Here is a 7,500-nt window from a genome sequence, read left to right on the forward strand (position 1 = left end):
TTGGGAGGACAGGGACATGAGGGTTCTCAGGGAAAGCCATCACATTAGTATTGATGGCTGGGCCTTGAAACACAACAATCCCGGAATGGCCAGGCACAAAATGCCTGTGCAATAGGCCTGACCATAGGCTTCTGGAGGTCTTGCTCTCCAGAGGCCCCAGTGGTCTAAGCCCGACCAGGGCTGTGCCCGACCAGGGCTGTAGGCCGCGTTGGGAGCGCGTTGGGAGCGCGTTAGGGACGCATAAAGGGACGCAGGGCGCAGAACTCTGCCCGTTTCACCCCAGCATTTCGGGGAGGACAGGGAATTTGGCAAAGACAGTGGGAAGGATATTTAAGGAGGAGAGTTCAGTGACATGATCTGAAACACAATAGTGCTGGTGATCTGGAGGCTGCCTTCTATGAGCCACTTCTGTCGGGAGCAGCCTGCCATCATGCCCTGATAAGCACAACACTAGTCCCAAGCCAGTGACCTCAGCAAATGCAAAAACATTCATACTTATAGTCTCCTGCATCTGATTCTTGCCATCATGTGAAACGTTGGCATTCCAATGTCTGTTGCACACACTTTGTTCATAGGTGTGCAATTTGAGTGCGTGCGCCTCATCACTGTCTTGGACAGAGCTCTGTCTCTAAGCTACACATGTGAAGCATTGGTGGTTCAGTGGTAGAATTCTCGCCTGCCACGCGGGAGGCCCGGGTTCGATTCCCGGCCAATGCAAGGCTGTGTTCTTTTGACTTTGCTTTCTAAATCAAATATGGGAACTCAGTGGGGCATAAAATGGGAAACAGTGACCCCGACGTGATTTGAACACGCAACCTTCTGATCTGGAGTCAGACGCGCTACCGTTGCGCCACGAGGTCCTTGCTTTTGGAGTCACATCAGCAAATGTTGTGAGCCTTTTCATTTTTGCCCACCTCCTTATATGCCTAGGGTTGTATTACAAGGTTTGGCTTTTTGTTTTCCATCCTATTGATGAAATTGAGTGCAGGTGCAGAGAGAACGCAGAGGATTGAAATGTTCAGGGAAAGGGTCTCACGCAGGAGCTCTAGACCAAAGGCACATTACTATGATTTATTAAAGTGCTTCATGCATGCAAAAGGAAACGTCCCTGGGTGGGCTTGAACCACCAACCTTTCGGTTAACAGCCGAACACGCTAACCTATTGCGCCACAGAGACTAGTGACAAAAGCACATCTCCTGAGACTCAACATATATCTTTATGTGTGCGCGCCTGCCTTGAGCTTGTGTTATATAAGGCGTCTTTATCCTACGCAGCATTTGCCATTTGCTTAGTGTCTTGTCACTGTTGGGTGTTATGATGCGCAGACTACTATCTAATGGTGTTAGGGCCAGTATTACAACCAGTCCCAGTGTATGAGATACATGTATGACTTTTCTGTGGCCTTCTTAGCGTAGCTATCTGCTCCTCTGGTGGTGTTCTACCAGCCTGTCAGGCGTGTGTCTTGCCCATCCAATCTTCACTGTGGCATGTTAGACTTGTCTTCTCTGTGAGCGGAGTCTCCTTCCCAGAGCAGGTGCTTTCTCTGAACTCTTGCTTTGTAAGACTGCTGGGCAAGGCCCTCCCTAGCCCCTCACTCAGATAGATACATTTACCTGCAGAGCTCAGCTTTGGAGAAAGAGAGGGGGCAGAGAGCGCAAAGGGGAAGGCCCAAGGTGCACACCTTATTTTACATAAAAGCTCGGGCTCTTGGGAGGACAGGGACATGAGGGTTCTCAGGGAAAGCCATCACATTAGTATTGATGGCTGGGCCTTGAAACACAACAATCCCGGAATGGCCAGGCACAAAATGCCTGTGCAATAGGCCTGACCATAGGCTTCTGGAGGTCTTGCTCTCCAGAGGCCCCAGTGGTCTAAGCCCGACCAGGGCTGTGCCCGACCAGGGCTGTAGGCCGCGTTGGGAGCGCGTTGGGAGCGCGTTGGGAGCGCGTTAGGGACGCATAAAGGGACGCAGGGCGCAGAACTCTGCCCGTTTCACCCCAGCATTTCGGGGAGGACAGGGAATTTGGCAAAGACAGTGGGAAGGATTTTTAAGGAGGAGAGTTCAGTGACATGATCTGAAACACAATAGTGCTGGTGATCTGGAGGCTGCCTTCTATGAGCCACTTCTGTCGGGAGCAGCCTGCCATCATGCCCTGATAAGCACAACACTAGTCCCAAGCCAGTGACCTCAGCAAATGCAAAAACATTCATACTTATAGTCTCCTGCATCTGATTCTTGCCATCATGTGAAACGTTGGCATTCCAATGTCTGTTGCACACACTTTGTTCATAGGTGTGCAATTTGAGTGCGTGCGCCTCATCACTGTCTTGGACAGAGCTCTGTCTCTAAGCTACACATGTGAAGCATTGGTGGTTCAGTGGTAGAATTCTCGCCTGCCACGCGGGAGGCCCGGGTTCGATTCCCGGCCAATGCAAGGCTGTGTTCTTTTGACTTTGCTTTCTAAATCAAATATGGGAACTCAGTGGGGCATAAAATGGGAAACAGTGACCCCGACGTGATTTGAACACGCAACCTTCTGATCTGGAGTCAGACGCGCTACCGTTGCGCCACGAGGTCCTTGCATTTGGAGTCACATCAGCAAATGTTGTGAGCCTTTTCATTTTTGCCCACCTCCTTATCTGCCTAGGGTTGTATTACAAGGTTTGGCTTTTTGTTTTCCATCCTATTGATGAAATTGAGTGCAGGTGCAGAGAGAACGCAGAGGATTGAAATGTTCAGGGAAAGGGTCTCACGCAGGAGCTCTAGACCAAAGGCACATTACTATGATTTATTAAAGTGCTTCATGCATGCAAAAGGAAACGTCCCTGGGTGTGCTTGAACCACCAACCTTTCGGTTAACAGTCGAACGCGCTAACCGATTGCGCCACAAAGACTAGTGACAAAAGCACATCTCCTGAGACTCAACATATATCTTTATGTGTGCGCGCCTGCCTTGAGCTTGTGTTATATAAGGCGTCTTTATCCTACGCAGCATTTGCCATTTGCTTAGTGTCTTGTCACTGTTGGGTGTTATGATGCGCAGACTACTATCTAATGGTGTTAGGGCCAGTATTACAACCAGTCCCAGTGTATGAGATACATGTATGACTTTTCTGTGGCCTTCTTAGCGTAGCTATCTGCTCCTCTGGTGGTGTTCTACCAGCCTGTCAGGCGTGTGTCTTGCCCATCCAATCTTCACTGTGGCATGTTAGACTTGTCTTCTCTGTGAGCGGAGTCTCCTTCCCAGAGCAGGTGCTTTCTCTGAACTCTTGCTTTGTAAGACTGCTGGGCAAGGCCCTCCCTAGCCCCTCACTCAGATAGATACATTTACCTGCAGAGCTCAGCTTTGGAGAAAGAGAGGGGGCAGAGAGCGCAAAGGGGAAGGCCCAAGGTGCACACCTTATTTTACATAAAAGCTCGGGCTCTTGGGAGGACAGGGACATGAGGGTTCTCAGGGAAAGCCATCACATTAGTATTGATGGCTGGGCCTTGAAACACAACAATCCCGGAATGGCCAGGCACAAAATGCCTGTGCAATAGGCCTGACCATAGGCTTCTGGAGGTCTTGCTCTCCAGAGGCCCCAGTGGTCTAAGCCCGACCAGGGCTGTGCCCGACCAGGGCTGTAGGCCGCGTTGGGAGCGCGTTGGGAGCGCGTTAGGGACGCATAAAGGGACGCAGGGCGCAGAACTCTGCCCGTTTCACCCCAGCATTTCGGGGAGGACAGGGAATTTGGCAAAGACAGTGGGAAGGATTTTTAAGGAGGAGAGTTCAGTGACATGATCTGAAACACAATAGTGCTGGTGATCTGGAGGCTGCCTTCTATGAGCCACTTCTGTCGGGAGCAGCCTGCCATCATGCCCTGATAACCACAACACTAGTCCCAAGCCAGTGACCTCAGCAAATGCAAAAACATTCATACTTATAGTCTCCTGCATCTGATTCTTGCCATCATGTGAAACGTTGGCATTCCAATGTCTGTTGCACACACTTTGTTCATAGGTGTGCAATTTGAGTGCTTGCGCCTCATCACTGTCTTGGACAGAGCTCTGTCTCTAAGCTACACATGTGAAGCATTGGTGGTTCAGTGGTAGAATTCTCGCCTGCCACGCGGGAGGCCCGGGTTCGATTCCCGGCCAATGCAAAGCTGTGTTCTTTTGACTTTGCTTTCTAAATCAAATATGGGAACTCAGTGGGGCATAAAATGGGAAACAGTGACCCCGACGTGATTTTAACACGCAACCTTCTGATCTGGAGTCAGACGCACTACCGTTGCGCCACGAGGTCCTTGCTTTTGGAGTCACATCAGCAAATGTTGTGAGCCTTTTCATTTTTGCCCACCTCCTTATCTGCCTAGGGTTGTATTACAAGGTTTGGCTTTTTGTTTTCCATCCTATTGATGAAATTGAGTGCAGGTGCAGAGAGAACGCAGAGGATTGAAATGTTCAGGGAAAGGGTCTCACGCAGGAGCTCTAGACCAAAGGCACATTACTATGATTTATTAAAGTGCTTCATGCATGCAAAAGGAAACGTCCCTGGGTGTGCTTGAACCACCAACCTTTCGGTTAACAGTCGAACGCGCTAACCGATTGCGCCACAAAGACTAGTGACAAAAGCACATCTCCTGAGACTCAACATATATCTTTATGTGTGCGCGCCTGCCTTGAGCTTGTGTTATATAAGGCGTCTTTATCCTACGCAGCATTTGCCATTTGCTTAGTGTCTTGTCACTGTTGGGTGTTATGATGCGCAGACTACTATCTAATGGTGTTAGGGCCAGTATTACAACCAGTCCCAGTGTATGAGATACATGTATGACTTTTCTGTGGCCTTCTTAGCGTAGCTATCTGCTCCTCTGGTGGTGTTCTACCAGCCTGTCAGGCGTGTGTCTTGCCCATCCAATCTTCACTGTGGCATGTTAGACTTGTCTTCTCTGTGAGCGGAGTCTCCTTCCCAGAGCAGGTGCTTTCTCTGAACTCTTGCTTTGTAAGACTGCTGGGCAAGGCCCTCCCTAGCCCCTCACTCAGATAGATACATTTACCTGCAGAGCTCAGCTTTGGAGAAAGAGAGGGGGCAGAGAGCGCAAAGGGGAAGGCCCAAGGTGCACACCTTATTTTACATAAAAGCTCGGGCTCTTGGGAGGACAGGGACATGAGGGTTCTCAGGGAAAGCCATCACATTAGTATTGATGGCTGGGCCTTGAAACACAACAATCCCGGAATGGCCAGGCACAAAATGCCTGTGCAATAGGCCTGACCATAGGCTTCTGGAGGTCTTGCTCTCCAGAGGCCCCAGTGGTCTAAGCCCGACCAGGGCTGTGCCCGACCAGGGCTGTAGGCCGCGTTGGGAGCGCGTTAGGGACGCAGGGCGCAGAACTCTGCCCGTTTCACCCCAGCATTTCGGGGAGGACAGGGAATTTGGCAAAGACAGTGGGAAGGATTTTTAAGGAGGAGAGTTCAGTGACATGATCTGAAACACAATAGTGCTGGTGATCTGGAGGCTGCCTTCTATGAGCCACTTCTGTCGGGAGCAGCCTGCCATCATGCCCTGATAACCACAACACTAGTCCCAAGCCAGTGACCTCAGCAAATGCAAAAACATTCATACTTATAGTCTCCTGCATCTGATTCTTGCCATCATGTGAAACGTTGGCATTCCAATGTCTGTTGCACACACTTTGTTCATAGGTGTGCAATTTGAGTGCGTGCGCCTCATCACTGTCTTGGACAGAGCTCTGTCTCTAAGCTACACATGTGAAGCATTGGTGGTTCAGTGGTAGAATTCTCGCCTGCCACGCGGGAGGCCCGGGTTCGATTCCCGGCCAATGCAAGGCTGTGTTCTTTTGACTTTGCTTTCTAAATCAAATATGGGAACTCAGTGGGGCATAAAATGGGAAACAGTGACCCCGACGTGATTTGAACACGCAACCTTCTGATCTGGAGTCAGACGCGCTACCGTTGCGCCACGAGGTCCTTGCTTTTGGAGTCACATCAGCAAATGTTGTGAGCCTTTTCATTTTTGCCCACCTCCTTATCTGCCTAGGGTTGTATTACAAGGTTTGGCTTTTTGTTTTCCATCCTATTGATGAAATTGAGTGCAGGTGCAGAGAGAACGCAGAGGATTGAAATGTTCAGGGAAAGGGTCTCACGCAGGAGCTCTAGACCAAAGGCACATTACTATGATTTATTAAAGTGCTTCATGCATGCAAAAGGAAACGTCCCTGGGTGTGCTTGAACCACCAACCTTTCGGTTAACAGTCGAACGCGCTAACCGATTGCGCCACAAAGACTAGTGACAAAAGCACATCTCCTGAGACTCAACATATATCTTTATGTGTGCGCGCCTGCCTTGAGCTTGTGTTATATAAGGCGTCTTTATCCTACGCAGCATTTGCCATTTGCTTAGTGTCTTGTCACTGTTGGGTGTTATGATGCGCAGACTACTATCTAATGGTGTTAGGGCCAGTATTACAACCAGTCCCAGTGTATGAGATACATGTATGACTTTTCTGTGGCCTTCTTAGCGTAGCTATCTGCTCCTCTGGTGGTGTTCTACCAGCCTGTCAGGCGTGTGTCTTGCCCATCCAATCTTCACTGTGGCATGTTAGACTTGTCTTCTCTGTGAGCGGAGTCTCCTTCCCAGAGCAGGTGCTTTCTCTGAACTCTTGCTTTGTAAGACTGCTGGGCAAGGCCCTCCCTAGCCCCTCACTCAGATAGATACATTTACCTGCAGAGCTCAGCTTTGGAGAAAGAGAGGGGGCAGAGAGCGCAAAGGGGAAGGCCCAAGGTGCACACCTTATTTTACATAAAAGCTCGGGCTCTTGGGAGGACAGGGACATGAGGGTTCTCAGGGAAAGCCATCACATTAGTATTGATGGCTGGGCCTTGAAACACAACAATCCCGGAATGGCCAGGCACAAAATGCCTGTGCAATAGGCCTGACCATAGGCTTCTGGAGGTCTTGCTCTCCAGAGGCCCCAGTGGTCTAAGCCCGACCAGGGCTGTGCCCGACCAGGGCTGTAGGCCGCGTTGGGAGCGCGTTGGGAGCGCGTTAGGGACGCATAAAGGGACGCAGGGCGCAGAACTCTGCCCGTTTCACCCCAGCATTTCGGGGAGGACAGGGAATTTGGCAAAGACAGTGGGAAGGATTTTTAAGGAGGAGAGTTCAGTGACATGATCTGAAACACAATAGTGCTGGTGATCTGGAGGCTGCCTTCTATGAGCCACTTCTGTCGGGAGCAGCCTGCCATCATGCCCTGATAACCACAACACTAGTCCCAAGCCAGTGACCTCAGCAAATGCAAAAACATTCATACTTATAGTCTCCTGCATCTGATTCTTGCCATCATGTGAAACGTTGGCATTCCAATGTCTGTTGCACACACTTTGTTCATAGGTGTGCAATTTGAGTGCGTGCGCCTCATCACTGTCTTGGACAGAGCTCTGTCTCTAAGCTACACATGTGAAGCATTGGTGGTTCAGTGGTAGAATTCTCGCCTGC

The 7,500-nt window shown here is 50.2% G+C and overlaps 10 non-coding genes across 10 annotated transcripts in view; 5 read left to right on the plus strand and 5 right to left on the minus strand.

Annotated features, from left to right (window-relative positions):
- Positions 1–646: 646 nt before the first annotated feature.
- TRNAG-GCC (transfer RNA glycine (anticodon GCC)) lies at positions 647–717 on the plus strand. Its single transcript has one exon. It is a non-coding gene; the product is annotated as a tRNA-Gly (tRNA).
- Positions 718–788: 71 nt separating this feature from the next.
- On the minus strand, positions 789–860 carry TRNAW-CCA (transfer RNA tryptophan (anticodon CCA)). Its single transcript has one exon. It is a non-coding gene; the product is annotated as a tRNA-Trp (tRNA).
- Positions 861–1,103: 243 nt separating this feature from the next.
- Positions 1,104–1,177, minus strand: TRNAN-GUU (transfer RNA asparagine (anticodon GUU)). The gene has a single exon. It is a non-coding gene; the product is annotated as a tRNA-Asn (tRNA).
- Positions 1,178–2,365: 1,188 nt separating this feature from the next.
- On the plus strand, positions 2,366–2,436 carry TRNAG-GCC (transfer RNA glycine (anticodon GCC)). The gene has a single exon. It is a non-coding gene; the product is annotated as a tRNA-Gly (tRNA).
- Positions 2,437–2,507: 71 nt separating this feature from the next.
- On the minus strand, positions 2,508–2,579 carry TRNAW-CCA (transfer RNA tryptophan (anticodon CCA)). The gene has a single exon. It is a non-coding gene; the product is annotated as a tRNA-Trp (tRNA).
- A 1,494-nt stretch (positions 2,580–4,073) lies between these two features.
- TRNAG-GCC (transfer RNA glycine (anticodon GCC)) lies at positions 4,074–4,144 on the plus strand. The gene has a single exon. It is a non-coding gene; the product is annotated as a tRNA-Gly (tRNA).
- A 71-nt stretch (positions 4,145–4,215) lies between these two features.
- On the minus strand, positions 4,216–4,287 carry TRNAW-CCA (transfer RNA tryptophan (anticodon CCA)). Its single transcript has one exon. It is a non-coding gene; the product is annotated as a tRNA-Trp (tRNA).
- Positions 4,288–5,758: 1,471 nt separating this feature from the next.
- Positions 5,759–5,829, plus strand: TRNAG-GCC (transfer RNA glycine (anticodon GCC)). Its single transcript has one exon. It is a non-coding gene; the product is annotated as a tRNA-Gly (tRNA).
- Positions 5,830–5,900: 71 nt separating this feature from the next.
- TRNAW-CCA (transfer RNA tryptophan (anticodon CCA)) lies at positions 5,901–5,972 on the minus strand. Its single transcript has one exon. It is a non-coding gene; the product is annotated as a tRNA-Trp (tRNA).
- A 1,494-nt stretch (positions 5,973–7,466) lies between these two features.
- Positions 7,467–7,500, plus strand: part of TRNAG-GCC (transfer RNA glycine (anticodon GCC)) — a 71-nt gene continuing 37 nt past the window's right edge. The window contains exon 1 of the tRNA in view: positions 7,467–7,500. This exon is cut by the window's right edge and continues 37 nt beyond it. This is a non-coding gene — a tRNA (tRNA-Gly).

This window comes from Triturus cristatus, chromosome 4_2, assembly GCF_964204655.1.
Source record: "Triturus cristatus chromosome 4_2, aTriCri1.1, whole genome shotgun sequence".
Taxonomy (NCBI): domain Eukaryota; kingdom Metazoa; phylum Chordata; class Amphibia; order Caudata; family Salamandridae; genus Triturus; species Triturus cristatus.